Genomic DNA, 9,878 nt, shown 5'->3' with positions numbered 1-9,878 from the left:
CCTGCTGTACGGAGCTCACTTATGGAACATGTACCACAGCCCTGCTGTATGGAGCTCACTTATGGAACATGTACCACAGCCCTGCTGTACGGAGCTCACTTATGGAACATGTACCACAGCCCTGCTGTACGGAGCTCACTTATGGAACATGTACCATAGCCCTGCTGTATGGAGCTCACTTATGGAACATGTACCACAGCCCTGCTGTATGGAGCTCACTTATGGAACATGTACCACAGCCCTGCTGTACGGAGCTCACTTATGGAACATGTACCACAGCCCTGCTGTATGGAGCTCACTTATGGAGGTTGCAGCTCCACTGAACATACGGTTGCATCTGACTTGATCACGTGATGCCTGCCTACATGGTTGTCCAGGAATTGAAAAGGATACCTTATTTAGTGGATGCATAGAATATTTGTTCTTTGCAACAGGGCTATGTCACTGATATCGTTACAGTTGGCCTGTCTGCAGCATGTATCAGCACTTCATTCTGTTCCATGGCTGAGTAATATTCCTTTTATATAGATATACCACAGTTTATTGATTCATTCATCTGTTAAAAGTCACTTGAGCTGTTTCCATCATTTGGCTCTTATGCGTTGCTATCAATATTCATGTATATATGTGTAGCCATATATTTTTATTTTTCTGAGAATTGCCTTAGCTGTCGGTTTTTAAGGGACAGCTATGACAGTCATTACGTACCAGTCTCCATGGTTCCCCAACAAGGTGAAACCTCAGTACCCAGGCTGTGAGCAGTTCAGTAACACAGTCTTGATTTGTGTTCCTTATTGTGTGACTTAGTTTCCCTACTTCGCTTCAAGGAATCAATTTCAAACGGAGCTCCCAATATGTGCCTCTCTGGTTCTTAGTTCAGGCAACCCTGAACAAGATACGATCTGTAGCCGGGCGATGGTGGCGCATGCCTTTAATCCCAGCACTCGGGAGGCAGAGGCAGGCAGATCTCTGTGAGTTCGAGACCAGCCTGGTCTACAAGAGCTAGTTCCAGGACAGGCTCCAATACCACAGAGAAACCCTGTCTCGAAAAACCAAAAAAAAAAAAAAAAAAAAAGATACGATCTGGATAGGAAAACCCATGTGTTCTAGGCTCATTTTCTTGCTGTGATAAAAACACTCTGGCCAAAAGCAACATCAAGGAGGAACGGGTTTGTTTTAACTTACGAGTTACAGTCCGTGACTGAGGGAGGCGACAGCAGGGACGTGAAGCAGAGATCATGGAGTGTGACTACAGGAAAGAGTGTCTCCTGGATACGGCATGGCAGCTGCACATATGAACAACATGGTGGCTGTGATCACATGCACAAAACCTGTGTAAGCCACAGCCAGACCAAATCCCGGCATGGAGGGCGGAGCTAAGCACCCCTCCTTGTGGAGCAATTGGCAACTGTAAGCTGTTGGGAAAGAAAGGGTTCGTTTTCTCTGTGAATGTAGCCCCTGGTGAGTCAGCTGTGGTCCAGAAGAAGGCCACCTTCCAAGAATATTTTTGGTCAGCACAAATTGGTCTTGAAGGGTTTTTGTTTTGTTTTCGCTTTTTGATACAAAATTGGGTGGGGAGTGAAGGAGGTGAATCTGGAAGAGTTGGGGTGGTGGTGACAACGATCGAAACACGTGCAACACTCTCAAAGAACTATTAAAAAAAAACCATGGAGAAGCCCTGTTTGCTGGCTCACTCCCAGCCCCACACCCATGCTTGGCTAGCTTTCTTATACAGCCTAGGACCACCTGCATAGGGGATGGCACCAACCACAGTGGTCTGGGCCCTACCATAAAAACAATCAAAATAATTCCCCAGACATTCTCACTGGCCGGTCTAAACCAGCCAGGCCCTCAATTGAGAATCACGTCTCAGGAAACTCCCAACTGTGTCAAGTTCACAGTAAAAACTAATGGGACCACTATGAGTGTTCAAATCTGCTCACATACCTACTCTCAGGGGACAGAGAGAAATGGCCTCCCTGTTTCCATAAGGGCAGCAGACAGGGCCTTTGGGTGGCATGTGATGCTAACCAGGAACCCTTTGTATCCTGTTTATCCTCCCACAACAACCACAGAGTGATGGATACTGTCAGAGAGGTTGGTCTTGAGGCTGTCCAGCAAGCGGACACACACACACACACACACACACACACACACGACACAAGCAGTAGACAGACATGCCAATCTGAAGCCAAGGTTTTCTGGTTCCAGCAGCTGTGATCTTTACCCTCCTCCTGCCTGTCCGCCCTACAGTGCTCCTCCCAGCAAGACAACAGTTCCCTAATGGCATAGAGTGAGTGTCTTCTTGGCTCTCCATCCTACCGCAAGGGAAGCCAATGTTGTTGCTTTTTTTTTTTTTCCTCCCTGTGAATTTCCCATTCCTGGCAAGTGGCTGACTCTCCTTGTTTTCCCTCGATAGAATGCAGCTTCCAATTGCTTTTCAGCAATCATTGACTGAACATGCATCTCTGTTTTTATTTTTTTTTTCTCCAACATTGACACACTGTCTCTTACACAGTCCTACAGGGCAAGGAGCATCCCGGCTGAAGAACAAGGCATGGTTTCTTGGTTGGAATTCAGCATAACGTGGCTCCGTGGCGAATGCTTTAAAGCAAAATAACAAACACTTCCCACCTGCTGCTTGTGGACTGCTCCTGGAATGCTGGGTAATAAAACTGTATAACATTCAACCTGTCAGCAATCAATCGCTTCATTAAAGGCCCCGGAGATGGATGGCAACAGTAAAAAGGGCAGTCTATACCAGCAGTGGAGAAAATAAAGATTCCAGAGTTTGGAGTGGAGCAGAAAACCAGAGTTGGAGTCCAGATTCTGTCTCTTCCTCTAGCGGTGTGACTCTAACTAAACGCTTGAGATTCAGTTAGATGAGGATGAGGTTTTGGGAGGAAATCAAACCAGAATCATACTTATGAAAGTTTTCAATAAATGTTAGGAGGCAATAAGGTGGCTCTATGGGTAAGGCTTCTTGATGACCGGAGGTAAATTCTGGAGCTTATATAGAGGTGTAAGGAGAGCACTGACTCCACACATCACATTGTCCTTTGACCTCCACATGATTGTCTTGGTGTGTGCCCCCCGTCACACACACACGCTAAATTTTTAGAAATGTTAGGTTTGTTGTTACTGTTTCTACAAGAAAGACTAATAGATGCTTCTATTTTCTTGCGGAGTAGGCTGATATCTGAAACAAACAAAACAAAACAAAACAAAAAACAAACGGAAGTCAAAGCATTGGCTTACAGACTCCATTACATGACTAGAAAGGCTAAAGGAAGCTCACTAGACCACACGCAAGTTTGAGAAAGAGCCTGTATGCTTTAAAGTGGTGCTGGGTTCCACCAAGAGCAGTGGCAACATCAGCTGGGAACTCAGTCAAAATGCAAATTCTCAAGTCATGCCCTGACCAGTCATATCTGGAAGTCTGCAGGTTGAACACTGTAATCCGTATTTACCAGCTGATTTAAGTGACTGGGATGTGAGGACGGCTGCTTTAATACACCGCCTTGGGGTTGGAGATGTCACTTAGCTGGGAAAGTGTTTGATAGCATGCAAGAAGCTCTGCAGATGCCTGTAACCCCACTCTTAGGGGCTAGAGGCAGGGGAACTCGAAGTTCAAAGCCATCCTTGGTTACATAGGCCAGTATGGGGTATAAGAGACCCTGCCTCAAAATAAATGAATAAGAAAATAAATAAAAACAAGAAAGTGTGCAACCTCAGTTGGTCTTCAGCACAAAGGTGATGGGTTTTATTGCTCCTGAATTATTATCCAGAAGACAGAGGAGGCTCAGAAGAGAAGCAGACATTCTTCAAAGTCTTAGGAATTTGCTTGACTAATACAAGCCTCCCCCCCCCCACTCTTCTGCCCACTGTCTTTTAGAAGGATTACATGTCTAAAACAGTCCTCCCAGCCCGCAGCTGACTCAGTAAGCTGGCACACTCTTCCAGCCTAGCCGGTTGAATGACCGCACGGTATCGGGAAGATGTGTCACTAAGCAAATAAACCCTGCAGAGTGATGCACTTGCTGCAATGAGTCCCTTAAGCCGTGTGTGTGTGTGTGTGTGTGTGTGTGTGTGAGAGAGAGAGAGAGAGAGAGAGAGAGAGAGAGAGAGAGAGAGAGAGGCGTTCCCCCGAGACCTTCAGTGCCAATCTTTTTCTACTTGGCCCTTCATTGTGTTGAAGCAACAACTCCCGGGCCATGGGCTTCCTGCAACCCCACCCGCCCCCGCAGCGTCCGCTCCTGACCCTGCCTGAGAATTCAGATGCACTGCTTTTCCAGGGACCTCAGCTGAGCTCTCGCGCCTCTCAACTCTCCCGTGTCTTGCACAGGTGCCCGCAGAAACTTGTGCATTCGCCCCGCTTCGGCTGAGCAGTCCCGGAAATCTAGTTCCTCCGAGAGCCTGAGCTGGACCAGGCTCTTCCCTGCCCTCCATCTGCAGCTGCAGAACCCTCTTCTCCCCAAATGCATTTTCCATTTCCCTTCCTGAGGAGTTCAGGGTGACAGAGACTTCATCTATCACACATCTACAATATACCCATGGTGGCAAAATGGGGAATTCTAAATCATACAGAAAAAGTCCTTTACTGATCTCAGGTCTCTAAAGGCCTGACTGAGTGGGAAAAGGAACTGTTCAAAATTCGGGTTCTATTCAAGCCACCCAAGAGGCCGGGTGACGGGCTTGTAGGTTGTCCCCCTCTCTTTGACTTCCAATTCACTTCTAGGCTGCCAAAGTGGTCAGAAGGGCAGTGTTTCAGAATGGGTGGGATAGCTCTCCAAAGAGAGTAGCAAGGGAGAAGGGGCAAATAAAACTGGGTAGCTAGAGGCTCCGGAGTTTTAGAAAGCTTGGGCCAGGCCGGGCAGTGGTGGTGCACGCTTTTAATCCCAGCACTTGGGAGGCAGAGATAGGTGGATCTCTGTGAGTTCGAGACCAGCCTGGTCTACAAGAGCTAGTTCCAGGACAGGCTCCAAAACCACAGAGAAACCCTGTCTTGAAAAAAGCAAAAGAAAAAGAAAGAAAGAAAGAAAGAAAGAAAGAAAGAAAGAAAGAAAGAAAGAAAGAAAGCAAGCTTGGGCCAAGGAAGCTACTGGAATAACGCACAGACGATTAGCCTGCCATGTGATCTGGCAATCGAGAGCGCATCAGTGACCTCTGGGAGGATGGGGTCACTAGAGCGCTGGTCAGGAGTAGAAGGCAACTGACATGGGATAAGGAAATGAAGACGCAGGGACCAGACTTCTCCAGCATGTTTAGGAGGAAAGGGGGCCAGGCTTGCACTCAGTCCTGGGTTTGCTCTCCAGCAGAACATGAACCGGTAGTGGTAGTGCACATATGTAATCTTGCTGAGCTGTCTCTCCAAACCCCAGTTCCCTGTTTCCCAAACCCTGAGTAGGAGGCAGTACAGAGACAAGCAGATTCTTGGGGCGTCTAGCTAGCAAGACTAGATGAGCTCTGGACTCAGAGCAAGACCCTCTCTCAAAAATAAAATGGAAGTGGGCTGGAGAGACAGTTCAGCAGTTAAAAGCAATGGCTGTTCCTTTTGAGCACCCCATTTTGATTCCTAGCACTCCCATGGTGGTCTACAACCATCTATAACAACAGTTCCAAGGGGGATCTGACACCCTGTTTTGGTCCTCAGATGGTACCAGGTATACCTGTAGTGCACAGACAAACAGGCTGGAAAAACACCCACACACATAAAATAAAAAACCAAGTGGGAAGTGATAGAGCAATGAACCTTGCATTGACCCCTGGCCTCCGCACAAAATGCTTGCCCATACACATTATATACACACCATGACACATACGCACACACGCATGCACACACTTGCACACACATGCAGGGAAGAAATGCCAATTGCCTTCTGCGTATGAGTTCAGACATGGAATTCCTGTTGGTTTCCATCTAAGTCTATCAAGTCCAAGTCTTTCTATGAGCTATCACTGGCTTGCTAGCAAAAATCCCCAGACAGCAGAGCCCAGAGCCCGAGGGCCCACGAGGCTGGCCAGCGATCTGGGTTCTTAAGCCTGTGCAGGTGGGCAAACCTCCAGCTGCTCAGACAGTGCCTCCAGGGACACCCAAGCAACTTTTCAGAAATGGCAGTGAGCAGGAGCCTTGTCACATGCTTCTGTTTATAAACTCTCTCAGACAAGGGACAAAAGAGTAGCCACTTTTACCAAGTGACTGTTAGCATTGGGGGGAGTTTTTAACAATCTTGGACATTTTCTGCTCTTATTGCTTCACTGAGGTTGGGTTTTTTGTTTGTTTGTTTGTTTGTTTGTTTGTTTGTTGAGGCAGTTTCTTGACATGCAGCCCGAGCTGATTTGGCATTCACGATATATCCCAGGCTAGCCCCAAATCCAAAACAATTCTCCTGCCTTGACTTCCCAGGTCAAGGGATTGTAGGCATGCCCAGTTTATTGAACTAATACATCTTTCTTGTAAAAGGTGGTGGCTTTGGTCCTCAGTTGTATTAATCAGAAACAATTATAATAGTAATAAAAAACCCATTTGGAATGAGCACTTGGAGCTTCTCCAGGAGTTACACTCTCTGCGTGCCCAGGCAGGTTAAACATATAAACTTTCAATAAGATTCTTTCATTGGTAGTGGGGCTCTCTCATGACATACTCATGCCTTGCATATGGCTTTAATGCCAGCACTTGGCATCAAAGTGTTGGGAAGCAGAGGCTAGTAGATCTCTGTGAGCTCCAGGCCGGCCAGAGCCACATAATATGATCCTGTCTCCACAACAAAGCATCCAGCCAACTAGTTTGCATGCAACAAAAGAGGCCAAAGGTTATGGCGACATACTTTATTATTTTCTAATGAAATAGCCCTTACTGAACGAAATGATTTTGTTTTCTTTTGAGACAGGGTCTTATGGAGTCCAGATTGGCCTCAAACACACCATGGGACAGAGGATGGCACTCAATTTCCGAGCCTCTGGCTGCCTCCATATACCTCAAGCCATTTTGCCAACAAATATTTATTGATCACGTGTGAGACTGAGAAAACAATAAAAGGAATTATTGTATATGATGAGCAATGTTATCATAAGATGAGGCTGCCCACTTAGCTTCAAGTGTCTAGGGGAGCATACTCACAAAAGGATGATACGGGGCCTTTGGTCAGTAGACACTTCAATGAAGGTGTACAACAAGTAATGATTAGGCCAAGGTAACTGGCATGTCCATCATCCCTTTACATATGTGTCATGTTTTATTTTGTTTTGAATATTCTCTCCTTGCTATTTTGCATTAGTCAACTAATTATTGTCAAACAGAGGCTGGGGAGATGGCTCAGTTGGTAAAGTCCTTTGCCTAGCAAACCTGAAGACTAGAGTTCACTTCTCTTAAACAGCTGGACATGGTGGTAACCACTTGTAATCCCAGGCTCGGGAAGGCAGAGACAGGGGGATGCCCAGGGTTCACGGGCCTGCCAGTCAGGGTAATTGCTAAGTTCCAGGTTCAGCGAGAGACCCTGTCTTCAAACAAGCAACAAACAAACAAATAACAACAACAACAAATAAGGAAGAGGAAAGATGAGGAGAGATTGCTCAAGGTTGACCTCTATGACCCACAAGCACACCCATGCGTGTGTACTTTCAAACACACGTGCACCCTCATGCACATGAACACACACATAAAAGCATGCACATCATACACACACACAAATGTTAGTCCACCAGAGTTAGCCCACAATGCTGTAGAATGTATTCTTCCTACTGCAGCCATGCACCCATTTGCTGTCTTCTCTGCATCCCTCCCTCCACCTACCAGGACCTTGGAACTGTGAAGTCAACTTCAGCATCCGCTTGTAAAGGAACCCACACAGTACTTGTCTGTCTGTGAGTGAGTTCTCATTTAACATGATGCCTCAAGTCCACCTGCGTTGTTGCAAATAATGGAATTTCAGATTTTACAGCTGAACAACATTTCATTTCATCCATCAATGAACATTAGATTGATTGTGTATCTTGTCTATTGCGGACTGTGTTGCAAACAGCCTGTGAAAACAATTATTTCCAAAACATGTTTATTTCCATTCCTCTGAGTGTACACTATGTAACGTGATTCCTGGGTCATGTGACAATTCTAGTTTCTTTAAAAGGGTCTCTATGCTGGCCTCCTTACGGGAAGGAGCTTGCGGAAGCTCCTCCCTGACTATGGAAAGTATTAAGAGATTGGCAGGGTAGAGGTGATGGTGGACAGCAAGAGAAAGCATAATACTGCTCTTTTAGTTTGAAAGTTCCATTCTTAGGTATTTGGGGTACTCTTTTCTGAGTCTCAACATTAACCAATAGTTTTGTCTTGCTGGGATCTTTCTCTATATTCCAATAACATTCCAAATTGTCTCTAGCATACTCTGGAAACTATCTTTTGATATTGAGTCTCACTGATACAGGGTAAATAAAATCCCCCCTCTCAATTTCACATATGTACGTATTCATGATAGGTGTGCATATCTATAAGCACTTTCACAAATGTGCGAGCACATGTGTGTGTGCACGCGCTCTTGTGCGCATGGACATGTGGAGGCCCAAGAGAGCATTTGGTGTTTGCTCAATCAATGACCACTGATTACATATTGAAGGAGGTTCTCTTGCTGTATCTGTAGTTTATTGCTTGAGTAGCCTGGAGAGCAAACTTGCTTAGGAGGATTCGCTACCTCCACTGCCATGTGCTGGGATTTCAGGTGGCCTACCATCCTAGCCTGGTGTTTACATAGGTTCTAGTCCTCAGGTTTTCAAGACACACACTTTTCCCATTGAACTATCTCCCTAGCCCTAAAACCCTTTTTCTCTGCTCCTCCTCCTCTCTGTCTCTCTCTCTCTTCCTCCCTCTCTGTCTCTCTGTCTCTCTCTGTCTCTCTCTGTCTCTCTCTGTCTCTGTCTCTCTCTCTCTCTGTGTGTGTGTGTGTTATGGCATTTGGCATATGTCAAACCCATTTGATCCATGGCCAATAAAAATTCTTTGAGTACCAACTACACATCAGACATTGGGGACATACTATTTACTAAAATGAATTCCCTCTCTTAGGAAGCTTGCATTCTATTTGAGCTGAGCTGACGTGAACCATCAAAACTCCAAATAGAATCTAGTACCAGCCCGGGCAGTATCTTTCTGTCTATATTTATTAATTTATCTATTTTAAATGTTTTAAAACAAGATCTTGCTATGTAACTTACGTTAGCTTCAAACTTGTTATGTAGCCCAAACAGGCATAAAATTCATGATTTTTCTTATACCTCTGCCTCTGGGTGTTGGAATTCCAAGCATGTGCCAGTATACCAGGCTTCTTCCAGCTCCTTGCAAAATTCTCCAACATTCAGAGGGAACTGGAGCGGGGGGAGGGGGACACAGGAAGGCAAGTTACCTCCTTGCCCTCTCATCATTCTGGGTTTAATGAGGGTCTTGGGGGCAAATCCCATTTTTGGTTCCTGTGAAATTGGAGGTTGTCAACGGAGCTATTCATCAGTCCATGTTCCTGTCCCACCCACGGTTAGAGACTCTTAAAATAAGTGCACCTATATCCAGTGCTGTCTACTCCAGTGTCTGGAAAATGCTGGGAGAGATGAAGTATCAAACACCATTTAAAGGAACCCTTTAAATTATATAAAATTACCTAACAACCACCAGCCCTTGTTGTTTCCTATGAGGAAGGAATCCATGTGTAATTTTAAGGAAGGGTTTGCAGTGTGGAGAAACCATCTCCTGCTCTCTGAGCACTGCAGCCCCATTGTCTGCAAGAATGGACAAAAATAGATTCCTATTTATTACAAGAGCTGGTGCCAGGACATCAGATGTGTCTAGTTGGGATCTGGGATCCTTGTTCATCTCCCGAGCATAGACCCTGCGTTTC

Source organism: Chionomys nivalis, chromosome 7, assembly GCF_950005125.1.
Source record: "Chionomys nivalis chromosome 7, mChiNiv1.1, whole genome shotgun sequence".
NCBI classification, from domain to species: domain Eukaryota; kingdom Metazoa; phylum Chordata; class Mammalia; order Rodentia; family Cricetidae; genus Chionomys; species Chionomys nivalis.
Note: the sequence above shows the minus strand (reverse complement) of the source record.